We start from the raw sequence: 18,417 nt of genomic DNA, 5'->3' as shown, positions 1-18,417 counted from the left end.
GCAAAAGAATGAAACTGGACTGCAATTTGTCCTATTAATGAAAAAACCATTGAAACCTGTAAAGAATTTTAGTGAGTTTATTTGAGCCAAATTGCCAACATATGCTGGGAAACAGAACCTCAATAAATTGAGATAATGCTCCAGAGAATGGTGGGTTACATTTGTATTTATACATTGCAATCAAAGGAGGGACGTAGGTGGGTTATGTGAAATTCATTGGTGATAGAGTAAGGAGGTGGGAGAAAGCAAAGCGGTGGGAAACCCCTGGGATTAGATAAAAATAAAATGATGGACGTGTACTCAGGTGAGTGCAGGAACAATTAACATGATAACGAAGGAATTTGAGGCAGCTGCCTGGCGCCCACCACATTGGGTTGTGCCCCAGGGGCTCCGGAAAAAGGGAAGTCACAAGTTACCCAGACATCTCTCAGATATGTTATCTTAGAGGCAAAAAGGCAAATGGGCTCAGTAAAAAGATCGGAAGTTGATCTTTGTCAGGGAAAATATCGGCCTAGGACATGACTACCCACTATAACCTGTTTGTAGTTAGATATTTAATTTTCAAACCATCTTTTGTGGTTACTTTAGGTCTGAGTTTGCAAGACTGCCACGCAGGCTCCCCTGAGCTTGTCAGGTCAGCATGTGGCTCCTTTCCTTCACAGTCCCCACGTGCAAAACTAAACTCAAATGGATCAAATTAACAATGCTTTGTAATTTTCAGTATATAGGTCTTTCACATTCTTTGTTAAGTTAATTCCTAGGTATTTTATTATTTTGGTTGCAATTGCAAAAGAAATCCTTTTCCTGAAGTTTTGTTGTTAATATACAGGAAGACAATGGATTTTTGCATATTAGCTTTGTATCCTAAAAGTTGACTATATTTGTTTATTGTGTTTTTTTTGGGTTTTTTTGGTGGAATCTTTAGGGTTTGCTATGTACAGAATCATGGTGTCTGTAAAAAGCGACAGTTTGACTTCTTCCTTTCCTATTTGAATCCCTTTTATTTATTTCTCTTGCTTTGTTGCTCTGGCTAGGCCTTCGAGCACTGAATAAGAGAGGTGAAAGTGGACATCGTTGTCTTGTTCCTGATCTTAGAGGAAAGCTTTCAGTTTTCACCATTGAGTATGGTATTAGCTGCAGGTTTATCATAAATGGCCTTCATTATGTTGAGGTACTTTCCTTCTATTGAAAGATGAGACAGAGGGCTGAAAACCAGGACTACAGGCTTTATGAGAGGAGAAGGACCTGCCGGGCTGTCTCAGAAGAGGGGAGAAGAACACCCCTTTTGAGGGGAGGAATGGGAAGGGATGGGGCTTAGGGTACTTGGCACACACTGGTTGGTGGTTTCATATAAGGCACATGATTAGGGACCTAGGGACTTAGGAATCAGGGACTTAGGGTATTTGTCAGGTGCTGATTGGTGGTTCAATGCACAGTCCATATCAGGTGCCTGGTTAGGAGCTCAGGAATGTCCAGGCCGCCGGTGCAGGTTACTCTGTCCATCAGGTGGGGGAAGGGAGGATCTATCACTATTCCCATCTTACTGAGTGTTTTAATCATAAATGGATGCTGTATCTTATCAAGTGCTTTTCTGCATCTATTGATAAGATCATATGATTTTATCCTTTCTTTTGTTAATGTGGCCTGTTACATTGATTGATTTGTGAATGGTGAACCATCCTTGTGCCTGTGGAATGAACCCCACTTGATTGTGATGTGTTGCTTTTTGGATGTACTATTTTATTCGATGAGCTAGTATAATATTTTGTTTAGGATTTTTGCATCTGTCTTCACCAGAGATATTGGTCTGCAGTTTTCTTTTTTTGTGTTATATTTGCCAGGTTTTGGAATCAGTTATATTGGCCTCATAGAATGTGTTAGGAGGGGTTGCCTCTTGTTCGGTTTTTTGGAAGGGTTTGAGAAGGACAGGCTTTAATCTTCTTTTGAACGTTTGGTAGAATTCACTGGTGAAGCCATCTGGTCCTGGACTTCTGTTTTTTGGGAGGTTTTTGATGGTTGTTTCAATTTCCTCACTGCTGTTCTGATTATTTGGACTTTTCAATTCTTGCTGATTTAGTCTAGAAAGGTTACATATTTTTATGTAACTTATCCAATGGAAGGAACTTATCCATTTCTTCTGGGATATTGAATTTGGTGATATGTAGTCTTTCATATCATCCTTTGTATTATATATCTGTAAAGACTTTTTTAGTGAGTCTTTTCCTTTTTTCCCTTAGTGAGTCTAGCTAGGGGTTTGTCAATTTTATTAATCTTTTCAAAGAACCAGCGCTTTCTTTTAATGATTTTTTTTTGTAGAGTCTTTTTTGTTCTCTATTTCATGTAATTCTGCTCTAATTTTTATTACTGCCTATCTTCTGCTGACTTTGTCCTTTTCTTTCTAGTTCTTTAAGATGTGATATCAGGTTGTGAATTTTGAATTTCTCTTGCTTATTGAGCTGGGCCTGTGATGACATAAACATCCCTCTTATTACTGCTTTCGCTGCATCACAGAGGTTTTGACATGTTGTATTGTCAGTCTCATTTGTTTCTATACATCTTTTGACCCAGTCGATTTTCATAGTATCTTCTTTAATCTCCACGCATTTGTGGCTTCTTTACCTCCTCTTTGCAGCTGGTTCCTAATTTCAAGGCATCGTGGTCAGAGAATCTGCTTGGTATCATTGCAATCTTTTTGAGTTTGTGGATGCTAGTTCTGTGACCAGACATATGGTCTGTCCTTGAGAATGTTCCATTCGCGCTGAGAAGAATGTGCAATCTGATGCTCTGGGAGAAAGGCTCTGTAATGGCAATTATGTCCATTTGGTCTAGTGTGTTATTTGAGGCCGATATTTCTTTATTGGTTTTCTGTTTGGTTGGTCTAGAGCTGCTAATGGAGTATTAAAGTCCCCAATTATGACTGTGTTTTTATCTATTTCTTCTTTTAGTTCTGTGAGGAGTAGTTATATATACTTCAGTGCTCCCTGGTTGGTGCATATATAATAGCAAATGTTGTTTTCTCGAGGTGTTATTATAAAGTATCCATCTTTGTCTCTTGTTATCTTTGTTGTCTTGAAATCTATTTTGTCAGATATAAGTATGGCTACACTGCTTTTCTGTGAATGTTATTTTCACGGAGAATCACTTTCCATCCTTTTATTTTAAATTTACCCTTGTCTTTGCAGCTTAGAAGTATCTCTGATAGGCAGCATACAGTTGGGTTTGGGGGTTTTGATCCACTCTGCTACTCTGTGCCTCTTTATTGGTGAATTCAGACCATTTACATTTCGGCTAACCATTGATGTATGAGGATTTCCTATAGAATTTTTTTTTTTGTTTTCTGGTAGCTCTGCCTCCATTGGTTCTTTCCCTTTATGTTTCTGTCTGTTGTTTTTCTTTGGTGGTATTCCATATATATTTCCTGTTTCCTTTTTTTTTTTTTTTAAGTTGTATGTTTTATGTGTGGTTACCATTAGGTCTATGAAAAATTAAGTTGCATATTGTCAGGGACAGGTCAATTCTCATTGGTGGGGCAGTCAAAGAAGCCATGAGAGGTTGTATAAGAATGTATAAGGTGTATAAGAATGAGTCTTTATTGCAGAAGCCAGTGGCCATATAACCATCAGACAAAACAGTTCTTTACAGCAAAGTCCATATAGGCAGGCAGCTGGACACCGGTTAGTTAGCATGTACCCCTTTCCCACAAAGCCGTAGCAATCTCTGTGCTCACAGCTTTTATCTGAGTGATACCTTAGCTCTCTGCCTCAGCGGCTGCTCCAGCCTCTCTGCCTCAGCGGCTGCTCCTTTCTCCCCTGCCCAGAACACTGGCTGGTCTTGTAGCCTCACATACCGTGTTTCCCCGAAAATAAGACATCCTCTGAAAATAAGACCTAGCTCATGGAAAAATAAGACATCCCCTGAAAATAAGACCTAGCGCATCTTTGGGAACAAAAATTAATATAAGACACTGTCTTATTTTTGGGGAAACAGGGTAGTAGCTACCTCTGAGCTCTCTATGAGCCCTTAGTCTTACATCGTATCAGCAGCAGCTCTCAGCTCTGTCTGAGCTCTCCTCCCTCACACACATAGGAGCTGATTCTCTGTTCTCTGAGCTCCCTCTCCTCTCTAGTCAGTAACCTGTATGTTATTCCAGAGACAGAAGGCTAGCTGCCACAGTGACGTCAATCATTTTGCTACAGAAGCCTACAGAGTCCAGTGAGATCGCTGTGGCCTTGCAGCTGTTTATGGCATCTTAGTCTTGGGCATCCCTATTAGACTCGTGCTCAGAGCACTCTTGGCCATGCTGGTGTATTGACAACGAGGCCTCTGTGCTCCCATTGGCCTGACTATCCTGGGACTCATATATATATGGGCTCCCACAGATATATATCATAGTGCTTTTCTTTCGAGTTCATCTGGTCTTCATCTTCTTTGTCAGTTTAGACCTTTCCCCTATCCCCTTTATGTTTTTGTTGCACAAATTATCCCTATTTATGCTATAAATGTTTTTGTGCTCTCACTTGTAGTGTTGTAACCTGTGTTCTTTAAGGTAAAATTACTCCTTTGAGTATTTCCTGCAATTGAAGTTTTCTGGTGATAAAATCTCTTAGCTTTTGCATGTCTGGGAATGTCTTTATTTCTCCTTCATATTTAAAGGAAAATTTTACTGGATATATTACTTGTGACTGGTAATTTCTTTCTTTCAGATGTTTAAATATTATACTTGGTTCCACTCTCTTCTGGCTTGTAGAGTTTCTGCTGAGAAGTCAGGTGAAATTCTCATGGGTTTCCCTTCTTTTCTCTGGCTGCTTTGAGGATTTTCCCTTTGTCATTAATTTTTGACAGCTTCAATATCAAGTGCCTTGAAGAGGGCCTCTTTGGATTGAGTTAACTAGTTGTTCTGCTTGCTTCTTGAATTTGAAATCTATGGAAAGAACCAGATACTCAAATTCAAGAAGCAAGCAGAACAACTAGGTTACTCAATCCAGAGTTCCTCCTCTATGGTTGTGGGCACATCTCCAGTAGGGGACATACAGGCGGCAGCTGATCTATGCCCATCCATGCCCCCTCTCTTCCTCCTCTTCAGTACCTATCACTCTAATAGGCTTTTTCTGATGGAGTCAGATAGGTCTCACAGAGGTCTTTCCTTTTTCTTTATGCTCAGGTCTCTCTCTGCTTCCCTCTGCATCATTCCTAAATGCCTACTTTTGATATCACTGAGTCTTTCCTCTCTCTGGTTGGCTCTGTTTTCTATGCTCAATAGTTCATTCTTTGAAAAAATGTATTTTTATTGAATTTGGAGAGGGAGAGAGAGATAGTTACATCAAGGATGAGAGGGAATCATTGATCAGCTATCTCCTGCATGTCCCTACCGGAGACCAAGCCTGCAACCTGGGCATGTGTCCTGAAACATGACTTCCTGACTCATAGTTTGATGCTCAACCACTGAGCCAAACCGGCTAGGCAGTAGTTCATTCTTCTTTTAAAATATATTTTATTGATTTTTTTACAGAGAGGAAGGGAGAGGAATAGAGAGTTAGAAACATCAATGAGAGAGCAACATAGATCAGCTGCCTCCTGTATGTTCCCTACTGGGGATGTGCCCACAACCAAGGTATATGCCTTTGACTGGAATCGAACCTGGGACCTTTCAGTCCGCAGGCCGACACTCTATCCACTGAGCCAAACTGGTTAGGGCAGTAGTTCACTCTTAATCTCCTTAATTGCATGCAGGATTACGGATTGGTTCCTTTTTAAAATTCAGTCTCTTTAGTAAATTTACTCCTTTTGTTCATTGATTTGTTTTCTGAGGGCACTGTGGGTATTTTCTCACATCTTGTTGAGTATTTTGAGAACTACAACCTTGAAATCTGTCATTTATACACACATTTCCATCTGTTCCAGCTTGCTTCCCAGGGATTTTTCATTTTCTTCCTGATCATTCTCATTACTGTGATTCTTCATAGTATTTGCTGTCCTCCTTTGCTTACACGTTTATCTCTGATGAGCTTTCTACTATTTTCCTGTAGATGGCACTGAATTGCAAGATTTTTTACCTCTGTGGTCTCCCAATCTTGAACCTCTGTGGTTTCTATAAGACCAAACTGCCACATTGCTTGGTCATAGGGTTTGTTTGCCTTCACTGGAATGGCGACCCCTGACCTCCATGGGGTTCCACCCAAGCACCCTTCCTGGGGATCAGTTACAGAGCAAACTGTGGTTCTACTCACCAGCTCTCGGTTTACAGATGATGTGCTCCTGGGCCCGACTCCAAGGGCCACGGGAGCTGAGTTTTGGGAGTCCAAGTGGCAGCAGGGCTCTGTGGTTCCGTTTCTGTGTCTGAAACACCAGCGCTGGCCGCACAGAGCGGAGCCTCTTGGCAGAACCTTGTGCTCTGGCAGGTGTCTGCTGACTCAGACTCTGTTCGCTCTCTTGCTGCTCACCCTGCTGGGCTGTCCCCACAGCTCCTGTCCCTCCTGGCCAAAGGCAGTGCCTGCTGCCCCTGCTCTCTCCCCTCTCCCCTCTCCCGGCTCAGCTGCCAGCTCCTAGCTGCAGGGCTGCGTCTGCGGCCGTCACGCTTTCCTCTCTTCTCATCTCCCCTTTACTCCCGGTTCCCCACCTTTAGATGCTTCAGTGTGCGGTCTGTGTTGAGCAGGGATTTCTTGATTTAATTATATCCGTTAACTTGCTGACATTTCAGGGGGAGAAGAAAAGGTGCGCTCTCACAGGGCCATTCCTCTGACATCACTCCAGGTGGTTTAAAAAACCAGGAACTTACTCTCTCGTGGATCTGGAGCTGGAAGTATGACGTGGAAGTGCTGACAGGCCCACACTCCTCCTAAGCCTCCGGGACCCTTCCTCACCTCTCCCAGCTCCTGCTGGTCCCGATGCTCCTTGGCAATGGCTGTGTCAGGCCTGTCTCTGCCCTCTCCTCCTCTTCCAAGGACAGCACCCACCCTCCTTCAGTGTGACCTCATCTTAAACCCATCACAGCTGCAAAGACTGCGTTTGTAGATAAGGTCACACTCCCAGGGACCAGGGGTGAGGACGGATGTAGTTTTGGGACCACGATTCAACTATGACAGGGACAGGTGCACAGGTCCTGTGACAGGGATGGGGTTGAAGACAAGGATGAAGGCAGTGACATAGTCAGTGAGTGGGGGGCTCTCACCCTGAAATGCCCAGACCTTCGGCAACCTGTGTGGTTGAGGGAGGAGGTCATGTGATGATGATGGTGGTGAGAGTGATGGCCAGTTCACTGGCTCTCCTTTGCTTTCTAATTCTTGCCCGAGGATATGTTTATCGATTTTAGAGAGGAAGGGAGAGGAAGAAGGAAGGAGAGACATCGACCAGTTGCCTCCCATATGCAACCCAACTGGGGATTGAACCACAACCTCGGTAAGTGCCCTGGCTGGGAATGAACCTGCCGCGGTCAGTGTCCGGGACGACACTCCCCCCACGGAGCCCGCTGGCCAGGGAGGAGTCTCCCGAAGCCACACGGAGAACGATCAGGCCTGTGCTGGAGCTCAGGTCCATGGGCCGCAGGAGCAGCCCCGGCCTGAAAGCAGGTGATGGGTCTCAGTTGGGCTTGTCGAGTTAGAGTTCAAGTGAACACTTGTCGTTTCTGAGTGAAACACGAGGGGGCGCTCCCGCACCACACACTGAGCGGCCAGCTGAGCAGGACAGGAGTGGGAGTGGGAGCCGGGCACTCTGCCCTTCCTCTTTCCTGGCATTTACACCGGCAGGGCCTACATCCTGCTCCCGTGTCCTTGCATCGGTTTTCACTGTTTTTCAGCCACTGAAGCTGAAGCTATTTTTTTTCGGTCAAAGTTAGGAAACATTTTTAAAGGATAAAAGGAAGCTCCTGCTCCATCGCCTTTTTCGTGTTCGGGGACAGAGCCGAGGTGTCTGAATCAGAAGGAGCTTCTGCAGGCTCCTGCAAAGGCTCTGTCCCTGTCCACTAAGCCTCCGGAGCCACCTGCAGGAAACGCACACCATCAGGTGACAGAGCAACGGGCTTCTAAAACCAGAGTGCCCAGCTCAGACATGCCCGGTGATGCTTTCGTTGTGTGAAGGAAAAGAGCCACATGCTGACCTGGCAAGCTCAGGGGAGGCCTGCGTGGCAGTCTTGCAAACTCAGAGACTAAAATAACCACAAAAGATGGTTTGGAAATTAAATATCTAACTACAAACAGGTTATGTCATGTTCTAGGCCGATATCTCACCTGACAAAGATCAATTTAGATCTTTACTGAGCCCATTTGCCTTCCTGCCTCTAAGATAACATATCTGTGAGATGTCTGGGTGGCTTGTAACTTCCCTTTTTCTGGAGCCCCTGGGGCACAACCCAATGTGGTGGGCGCCAGGACAGCTGCCTCAAATTCCTTCTTTATCATGTTAATTGTTCCTGCACTCACCTCAGTACACCTCCATCATTTTACTTTTTATCCAATCCCAGGGGTTTCCCACCGCTTTGCTTTCTCCCGCTCCTTACTCCATCACCAATGAATTTCATGTAACCCACCTATGTCCCTCTTTGATTTCAGTGTATAAATGGAAATGTAACCTGCCATTCTTCGAGCATTATCTCAATCCATTGAGGTTCTGCTTCGAGGCATATGTCGACAGTTTGACTCAAATAAACTCACTAAAATTCTTTACAGGTTTCAATGATTTTTTTCGTTAACAGTTGTAAGGTTCGCATGGGCAGGAGGCTGAAGTGCCTTCAAACTGCTGAGGACTCGGCCAGTCTCCTGGCGCCTGCTTCAGCCCCCGGACACGGAGCAGACCTCGGAGCAGCCCCGCCTCCGGGCTGTCTGTCCCTCAGGGCCGTCCTGGCCCTGCGTGAGCCGCGCCACCTGCTTTCTGCTCATCGGAGCCCGTCCGCTTCCTGGCGTCTCCTCCTCGGGGACCTGCCTGGCACCAGCCTCACGCCCAGCCATTGGGTGCCGGCTGGACCTCTAGACGTCGCTGTAAATTCACTTACAAAAGGGAGCAGCCCTGGTCCGCTCGGTTGTGTTCGGTGCTGATGGCCTTTATTTCTCACTTTTCTGCTGCTTTGAGGCTCCCGCTCTTCAGACACAACTCCCAGCGGTGTCTCCTTCTCTGTAACGGTGTCCCAAGCCTCCTGGCCGCGGTGTGGCCCGTGTGTCAGCGCCAGTGACGTTGCCCTGAGGGGCTCCTCGGGCTACTTCCTCTCTGAGTCAAGTCCTTGCCCTGAAGCCAAACTTCTGTGCTATGAAGCGGAACCACAAACAGGCTTCTTGGTGCTGCAGAAGACCAAAGAAAACCAAGGACGCTTCTGAGAAAAAGAAGGGACACTATTTAATACACTGGCGGACTCAGGGAACAGCCTTCGAATCTGAGTGAAGGAGCAGGCATGGGCCTTCCTTCATATCTCCCTGTGGTCCTTGTCCCGGACATGGATTATGCTTCCGGTCCTTTTCTTTTCTTTCTTTCTTTTTTTCCCCCTCATCCCCAGTGGTTTTATTTTATTTTATTTTATTTTATTATTTTTTTAATATTACTATCTGTGTACATATTTTAACATTGCCCTCCCTCCTATTCATACCCTCCCTCCCCAGAGTTTTGTGTCCATTGGTTGTACTTATATGCATGTATACAAGTCCTTTGGTTGATCTCTTATATCCCCCAGATCTCCCTACCCTCTCCACTGTAATTTCACAGACTGCTTGTTGCTTTACTGTCTCTGTATCTATCTTTTGGTTCATCAGTTTATAATGTTCTTTATTATCCATAAATGAGTGAGGTCATGTGGTGTTTCTCTTTCATTGATTGGCTTATTTCACTCAGCATGATGTTCTCCAATTCTATCCAGGTTGCTACAAATTATGAGAATTCCTCCTTTTTTATGGCAGCATAGTATTCCATTGTGTAGATGTACCATAGATTTTTGATCCAATCATCTGCTGATGGGCACCTAGGCTGTTTCCAAATTCTAGTTATTGTAGATTGTGCTGCTATGAACATAGGGGTGCATATATCCTTTCTGTTTGGTGTTTCTAGTTTCTTGGGATATATTCCTAGGAGTGGGATTACTGGATCAAATGGGAGTTCCATTTTCAGTTTTTTGAGGAAACTCCATACTGTCCTCCACAGTGGTTGCACCAGTCTGCATTCCCACCAGCAGTGCACGAGGGTTCCATTTTCTCCAAAACCTCGCAAACACTTGTCCTTTGTTGATTTGTTGATGTTGGTTATTCTGACAGGTGTGAGATGGTACCGCATTGTTGTTTTGATTTGCATCTCTCACTTCCGGTCCTTTTTGAGGCTTTGCAATAAGGCCCCAGGTCTTGGGGTCTTCAGCCATATCTGAGAGTCTGGCCTGGCACCCGCATTAATAACCCCCCTCCGGGGCAGGCACTGTCCACAGTGACAGGCTCTGCAGGACCAGGGTCAGGGAAGGAGAGAGGGACTTCACTACAGGTTATCAGGATGTGCACCGAGCTCGCTGGCGTGGATTCAGATCACTTGCCCCGAATATCAGGGTTCCATTGGAATTAGCCCTTTTTAGCCTTCTCATCTCCCCTACCCCCCCCTTGTCCCACAAGCTTCTCTTAGCTTGTGGTACAATGACTACGGGATGTTATGGTGAACATGGACGATGACTGCTCTTAACTGCTTTCAGCTGGAAAGGGGCGATGACAAGGGGTTAGCACCCCGTGAGGGGTTTGTAGGGAATTAGTTTAAAGTCATTCCTGTCCAGTTTGCAGGCAGGCAGAGGTAAGCAGCAGTCCCGCTCACGTGGATGGTTCCTTCAGGGAGCACCGGGGGAAGGGGTGTTTTCAGCCTTGAGGATAGAGTTGCATAGTTCATCTGGGTGACGACCTGTTGGATGTTGGCCCTGGGCACTGCTGAAACCTTACAATTAGTTAGCTGCACATTGGCCGTGACAGGTCCTATCGTTTTTTCCATACAATACAATCCCCCCTACTCCAACCCCCCACCCACACAAGCACACACGTGCATTTGGTAGTGGAGTTGTAACATGCCACAGGCTGATAAGAATAGCTAACAAACATCTGGCTTGATGGGGCTTCCCTATAGGCTACCTGGTCTAGCATATTTGGGGAGTGAGTTTCTAAGCAAGGACACGTGGCAGCGGTCCCTATGGGAGCAAGTATGTGCTCGCTAGTATTGTTAGTGGCGCATGTTATTCCCTCTATTTCTGCTCAGTGGGGCCCACAACAGTGAGCCGCTAGGACAGAGCAGTATTATGGCCGTCCCTGCAGGGCAGATGGAGCCAAGGATGGCACGACAAGGTGCAGTCCAGCAACCCACGATGAGGCCTCTGTTTCCCTGCTGTGTGAGAAGCAGTAATTTTAAGGTGCTTCTGTGTCTCTGGGCAGATGAGTTCGCCTGGTACTAGCCTCGGGTTCTGGCAGCACTCATAAAAAGACAAAATGAGAATTATTAGAAAGATAAAACTAATGATTATCCAGAAATATCGGAGCATATTACCTTTAGCAGGAGATAAGAAAGATTATGCCCTAACTGGTTTGGCTGAGTAAATAGAGTGTTGGCCTGTGGACGGAAGGGTCCCAGGTTCAATTCCAGTTAAGGGCAGGTACCTTGGCTGCGGGCACATCCCCAGTAGGAAGTGTGAAGGAGATGGTTGATTGGCCAGATCTGCTCTCCTCTTGAGAGTGATCCTCAGGAGGTGCGTCTGCTCAGAGGTCACCTTCCACTCAGGCTGGGTGTCACGGTGGGCTGCCTTCTCCCGGGAGTGGTGGATCCAGGGGTTCAGTCCGGCAACCTTGAGGGCTGGGGGTGGCTAGTATGACTGGATGGGGTCCCTTCCAGGTAGGCGTGAGGGGCTCCCCTTTCCAGGCCTTTACCCAGACCTGGTCTCCAGGGTTATAAGGATGAACGGCTGTTCCTAGAGAGATGGGTGGTCAGTCAGTAATCCATCTATGGATCTCAAAGACAGTTTTTCCAAGTCCTTGTAGTTGCTTCTGGATTTCTAAGTTTCCCATTTTCCCCAAATCTCCCTTTGGCTGACTTACCGGAAGGGGTCTACCATATAGGATTTCAAAGGGAGAGAAACCTACCCTGGCCCTCGGGGCACAGCGTACCCGCAGGAGTGCAAGAGGCAAGATATCTGTCCAGGTTAGGGTTGTCTCTCGGCATAGCTTAGCCATAGCCTGCTTTAGAGTCCGGTTCATGCGCTCTACCTTCCCTGAACTCTGAAGTCTGTATGTAGGTGCCATCTAATTCCTAAAGCCTTGGCTACCTGCGGTACTATTTCTGCTACCAAGGCTGGGCCATTATCAGACCCTATGGTCAGAGGCATTCCATACCGCTGAATTATGTCCTTCAGCAATGCCTTAGTGACTTCTCTCACCTTTTCCTGGGATATGCCTCGACCCAGCCTGAAAGGGTGCAAACAAAGACTAACAAGTATTTATTCCCTCTGCTAGGCCCTACTTCTGTAAAATCTATTTCTAAGTCTTCAAAAGGAGCTTGCCCACAGCGCTGAACTCCTATCCGTCCCACAGGACCCTGTTTGGCATTGTTCTGCGCACAGAGGAGGCAACGCTGCGAGACTGAGGCTCACAAGGAGGGAAGATGGGCAATCAGGTAGAATCTGCCTAACACAGCTTCTAGGCTAGGGTGTCTTCCCTAAGTGAGTAAGTTCATGCTGTTGGAGGACTACCTTATGGGCCCTATGATCTGGGACATAGACCCTATGATCTGGGAGTACCCACCAGCCTTCCTCGTTCTCTTGCCCCCTCTCGCTGGGCCCATTCCTCCTCCTGAGGAGTGTACTTTGGAGGTTCAGGGCAAACATGATCCATGCCGGTGCCACTTGTTCTTTAGCAGACAGCTTGGCTGAGGCGTCAGCACGCTGGTTTCCTTCTGACCCTGAGTCTCCCTCTCTGGTGACCTTTGCAGTGGATGACGGCTATTTCCTTGGGCTCCCAGACTGCTTCTAGTGACTCTGAAATCTCATTCTGATTTTTTAATGCCTTTTTCCCCTGGCCATCAAGAGCCCCTTTTCCTTATAACCCCACGGACATGCAGGGTTATAACAGCCTCATTAACAGCCCGTAGATCCTGGACAGGGCGGTGGCCATTAGTCCCAGGCTTTTGACAGGCAAGAGTGGCATGTTCCATGGAGACCTGCATCACTTAACAAGTCCCCATGAAAGCAGCAGGTCTAAGTGGCGGCTTTTGACAGGCTGTGCCCAGGCTTTAAGTCAATCAGTTCTGGGGCGTGGTCCTTAGCCAGACCTGGAGAATTCCTTTCTTCCCAGACCAGCGGGAATTCTCCCTCTAATTCAGGTTCTAAAGGGGAGGCCTCTGACGGGGGAGGGGGGGGAGGCCCAGCTGAAAAGAGCCCGGTCTATCCTAGTCGGAATCAGCCATCGCTAGCCCAATGAGATCTGCTTCAGGTGGCTCTGGTTGATAGCGACTGGGCAGAAAAGGGGGCCCAGCTTTCTTACTTTGTCGTTTGGGTAGTAAGTGTCCTGTCTTCCAGTGTCCTGTCTCCTTACAATAGGCACACTGGTCTGTCTCAGGCTCGCTCTTCCTTTCCCCCTGGTCTGTATTCTTGCTTCCCTTTCTGATCTGTCTGGGAGCTTAAGCCTCTAAAAGCTGCTGCTGTTATATTGGCCCTTCTTTGTATTTTCTTCTCTTCCTCTCTCCTTGCCTCTCTGTCTCGGTTGATGAAACCTTGTTGGCTGTCTCCAGCAGTTCAGTGGCATTCTTTCCCGCACACCCTTCCAGCTTCTGTAATTTTCTCCTATAAAAGCGGCATTTACCATGCTCTGATTTTCCAGGGCCTCAGGGTTAAAGGGGTGTAGATCCGGTATGTCTCACACATTCTCTCATAGAAAGCTGCTGGACTTCCGACAGGCTTCTGGAAAACCTCAGAGATTTTAGCCATATTGGTGGGCTTCTTGGCTCCGGCCCTGACCCCCTGGAGGAAGGCCAGCGATACCTTTCTAGTTTGGCCCTTCCGTCTTCTGAGTTCGGGTTCCAATCAGGTTCCTCATTGGGGAAGGCCTCCCTGGCTCATCTGTCTGTGTCTAATGTCCCTGCCGGGGCCTGGGTTCGGAGCCACTTCCGAGCCTCTGTCATTACTCTCAGGTGCTCCTCAGTGTTAAAGAACATGGAAAGGAGCTGCTTGCTGTCCACCCAGGTGGGCTTCTGGGTCTGGAAAATCGTTACTATGGCCTGAGGTTTTTCAGAATAAGCTGTGTGATGTTTCCAATTCAGGATGCCACTGGTGATAAAGGGCTGATAATAATGGACTGGCCTTCCCTCCTGCAAGGTCCCATCTTCTCCAAGCACTTGGGCACCAAGTGGATGGCAATTTGATCAAGACAAGTTTATGTACCTAATTCTTTGCTAGAAAGATAATGTCTGGTGTGCAATGGAATGCCCACAGTATTAATATAAAATGACTACCAATTACAACATATATCTGGGAGGAGTCTCTAAAATACTCAAAAAAAAAAAAAAAAAAGGTTAAACTATCAAAAGAGCATCCCTAATATTTTAAATGTGCTATCTCTGAAATAAAAAAAATAAAGCAGCACTAATAAAACCTCTCTAGATTCAAAGGAACTGGAAGTACAACCCTGGCTGATGGGGCTGAGTTGGATGAGCATCGTCTGATATGTGAAATAGTAGCCAAAACATGGTCTGGACACATGCCTAAGTTCCAGGTTCCATCCTGGTCGGGGTGTGTAACAGGAGGCAATGGATGGATGGTTCTCTGTCACATCAATGTTTCTCTCACTCTCTCTCTCTGTCCCTTCCTCTCTCTCTCTGAAATCAATAAAAACATATTAAAATGCAAAAAAAATGGAGATCCAAGATGGCGGCTTAGGTAAACACACCTAAATTGCTGCTGTGCACAACAACTTCAAAACTACAACTAAAAAACAAAACGTCTATCACCCAGAACCACGGGAAAGCTGGCTGAAAGGAAGCTCTACAACTAGACTGAAAGAGAAAGGAGCATTTAGGGCACAAGCGCTGAAAAACTGAGGTACGGGGGCGCGAGTGCGATACCGGCTGGCAGCGGCTGGAGGAGGGCGTTGCTTTCTTCAACCTGAAGAGAGACCAGCTCCCAATCTCTCTGAAATCCAGTTTCTGGGGAGAAGCTAGACTGTCTGCCATTGGGTCGGAAAGTGAGGGTGGCTTGCTTGCAGAGTTGTGTGCAAGAATAATTGTTTGCTGTGCGGGTGCGAGAGATGTGGGGATGCGGTCAGAGAGGCAGAGAAGGCTGACTGGCAGCCATTGCTGTTGGCCACACCCCAGCCTAGTGATGCCCTGAGACTCTGCCCTGAGACTCCTCCCTGAGTCTCTGCCCTGCACAACCTACAAACACACCCAAGCTCCAAGCAGGGGCTTTTGCATATGAATGGCCTTCTCTATTGCAGTTTAACCTAGCAAACATGCAACCTGATGCAGACAGCTCCAAAGCCTCCAAGCTCCAAGCAGGGAGGAGAGGACTGTGGTTCTCGCTGTAGCTCCTGCAGGGTGGTCTCAGACGTAGCTGAACTGCACCCCATTGGAGATCCAGAAGCCAGTGTACCTAGTGGTCAGTGTGAGACACCAGATTTCAGCACCTCACATCCATAAGTGACACATTCGGGAGGCTGGCTCAGTGAGCACCAAAGCCCCACTGAAACAAGGCCTGCTGTGTCTGCAGCACAGCAATTCTTCCATTATAGACACAGAGGGACCTCACAGCCAAACTGGCCTGGAGGTCAATTCCTCCCAATGTACCAACAGCAATCAAGGCTTAACTACACCAAGACTTTGCACTCAGCCCACAAAAGGATGAACCAAAAGTGACCACCTAAGGTGATTGGGGAAGCTGAACTACTGGCCCCTATAGGTCATCTACCACACAAAGCCCCTACATCAACACAGGGAGGCAGCCAAAATGCAGAGACACAGAAGCATGTCAAGAATGGGAGAGATGGAGGAAAGTAAACTAATGGATGACACAGAGTTCAGAACCACATTTATAAGGTTACTCAAGAATCTTCTAAAAACCACTGAGAAACTTAAAGAAACCTTCAAGAACCTTAATGAGAATGCCAAAAAAATGGAAAAGGACCAGTCAGAAATTAAGCATACACTGTCTGAAATAAAGAATATACAGAAACTCAGCTGTAGATCAACGTACTCCAAGAGTCGAACCAAAAATCTGGAATACGAGGAAGCAAAAGACAACCAGAGAGGCAGAAAGAAAGAAGAACCCAAAAGTGTGAGGACAGTGTAAGGAGCCTCTGGGATGGCTTTAAGTATACCAACATCCAGATTTTTGGGGTGCCAGAAGAAGAGAGAGAGCAGGATATTGAACGCCTATTGAAAAAAATAATGACAGAAAACTTTCCCTACCTTGTGAAAGAAATAGACTTACAAGTCCAGGAAGCACACAGAACCCCAAACAAAAGAAATCCAAAGAGAACCATACCAAGACACATCATAATTAAAATGCCAAGGGCAAAAAGACAAATAGAGAATCTTGAAAGCAGCAAGAGAAAAACAGTTACCTACAAGGGAGTACCCATACGACTGTCAGCTGATTTCTCAACAGAAACTATACAGGCCAAAGGAAGTGGCAAGAAATATTGAAAGTGATGAACAACAAGAACCTACAACTAAGATTATTCTACCCAGCAAAGCTATTACTCAGAATTGAAGGTCAGATAAAGAGCTTCACAGACAAAAAAAAGCTGAAGGAGTTCATCACCACCAAACCAGGATTACATGAAATGCTGAAGGGTATTCTTTAAGAAGAGGAGGAAGAAGAAAAAGGTAAAGATAAATACTATGAACAACAAAAAGACATCAAATACATACCTACCAACAAGTGAATCTAAAAATCAAGTGAATAAAAAATCTGAAGAACAGAATGGACTGGTGAATATAATAGAATCAGGGACATAGAAAGGGAGTGGACTGACAGTTCTCAGGGGGAAGGGTCTGAGGGGTGCAGGAAGAGATTGGACAAAAATTTTACACCTATGGATGAAGACAGTGGCAGGGGGTAGGGGCATAGGATGGGAAATCAGGTTTAGAGGAACTGGGGGTGGGGAGAGGAAAGGAACACCTGTAATAATCTGAACAATAAAGATTTATTATATATATATAAAAAAAAATAAAATGGAAAGAAAATGGAAGAACCTGTCTCATAGTCATTATGTTTACAAAGGGAACCATTATTTATACAGGATAAAGGTATTAATGTAACAAGTCTGAACATGTTTCTCTATATGAAAATTTTGCTTTCCAAATAAAAATACTGACTTATTAAATTGTGTTATAACATCATTGGCTAAAGCTTTAATAAGGAGAGAAATAAAATACATACACATGCCTGAAAAGAAAAATCTGAATTATTAATGAAAATATTTTTCTAGTCTAAAAACTTTCTATCCTTTAAGATGTTTTGGATGAGGAAAATCGAAATCTATGATTTAAAGTCCTCAGCATCCCTGTTGAATTACAAAATAGAGGAACAGAATATGTTAAACAGCAACAGTGCAATAATTAACAGTCATGAAAAGGCCCAAGGAGAAAAACAAACACAGGAGGCATGGAGCCTGCACTGTTTTCTGTAGTAAAAAGAAAACATGAAAACATACACACACTCACAGAAAAGCCTGTACATGAATGTCCATAGCAGCATTATTCATAACAGCCAAAGTGTGGAAACAACCCAATGTCCCTCAACATTAAGATGGTGAATGGATAAACAAAATGTGGTATATCCATACAAGTGACTATTTTAAAAAAAATATATATTTTATTGATTTTTTTTGACCTCCTCCCTCCCTCCCAGACATCCCCTCCCTCCCCAGAGTTTTGTGTCCATTGGTTGCACTTATATGCATGTATACAAGTCCTTCGGTTGATCTATTATCTCCCCCAGATCTTCCTCCCCTCCCCGCTGTAATTTGACAGTCTACTCATACAAGTGACTATTACTCAGCCGTAAAAATGAATACGGTACTGCCCTGTTTCCCCGAAAATAAGACAGTGTCTTATATTATTTTTTGCTCCCAAAGATGCACTAGGTCTTATTTTCAGGGGATGTCTTATTTTTCCACGAAGAAGAATATGGTACACATTTATTGTTAAATGAAGGTAAAGGAAATTTATTACCTGTATACGGTACTGCAGTACGGTAGTTGTCAACACAAACCAGACAAACTGTGAATCCTACAGTATCAAGAATTTACTCATTTATTTAATGACAATCATGTCATCATCTTCTGGAACATCATCATAACAATCCAATTCCTGAATTTCCTGGTGAATTTCTTGTGACTCCATTTCTTTCAGAATCAGTGGACCAAATCTCTCATGTTTAGCCTGGGGCGGGGTCTTATTTTCGGGGGATGCCTTATATTTCACTCAGAAGGAAACCTG

Source organism: Pipistrellus hanaki (genome assembly GCF_964339955.1).
Source record: "Pipistrellus hanaki genome assembly, chromosome: 18".
Lineage (NCBI taxonomy): Eukaryota > Metazoa > Chordata > Mammalia > Chiroptera > Vespertilionidae > Pipistrellus > Pipistrellus hanaki.
This window is presented reverse-complemented; position numbering follows the sequence as displayed.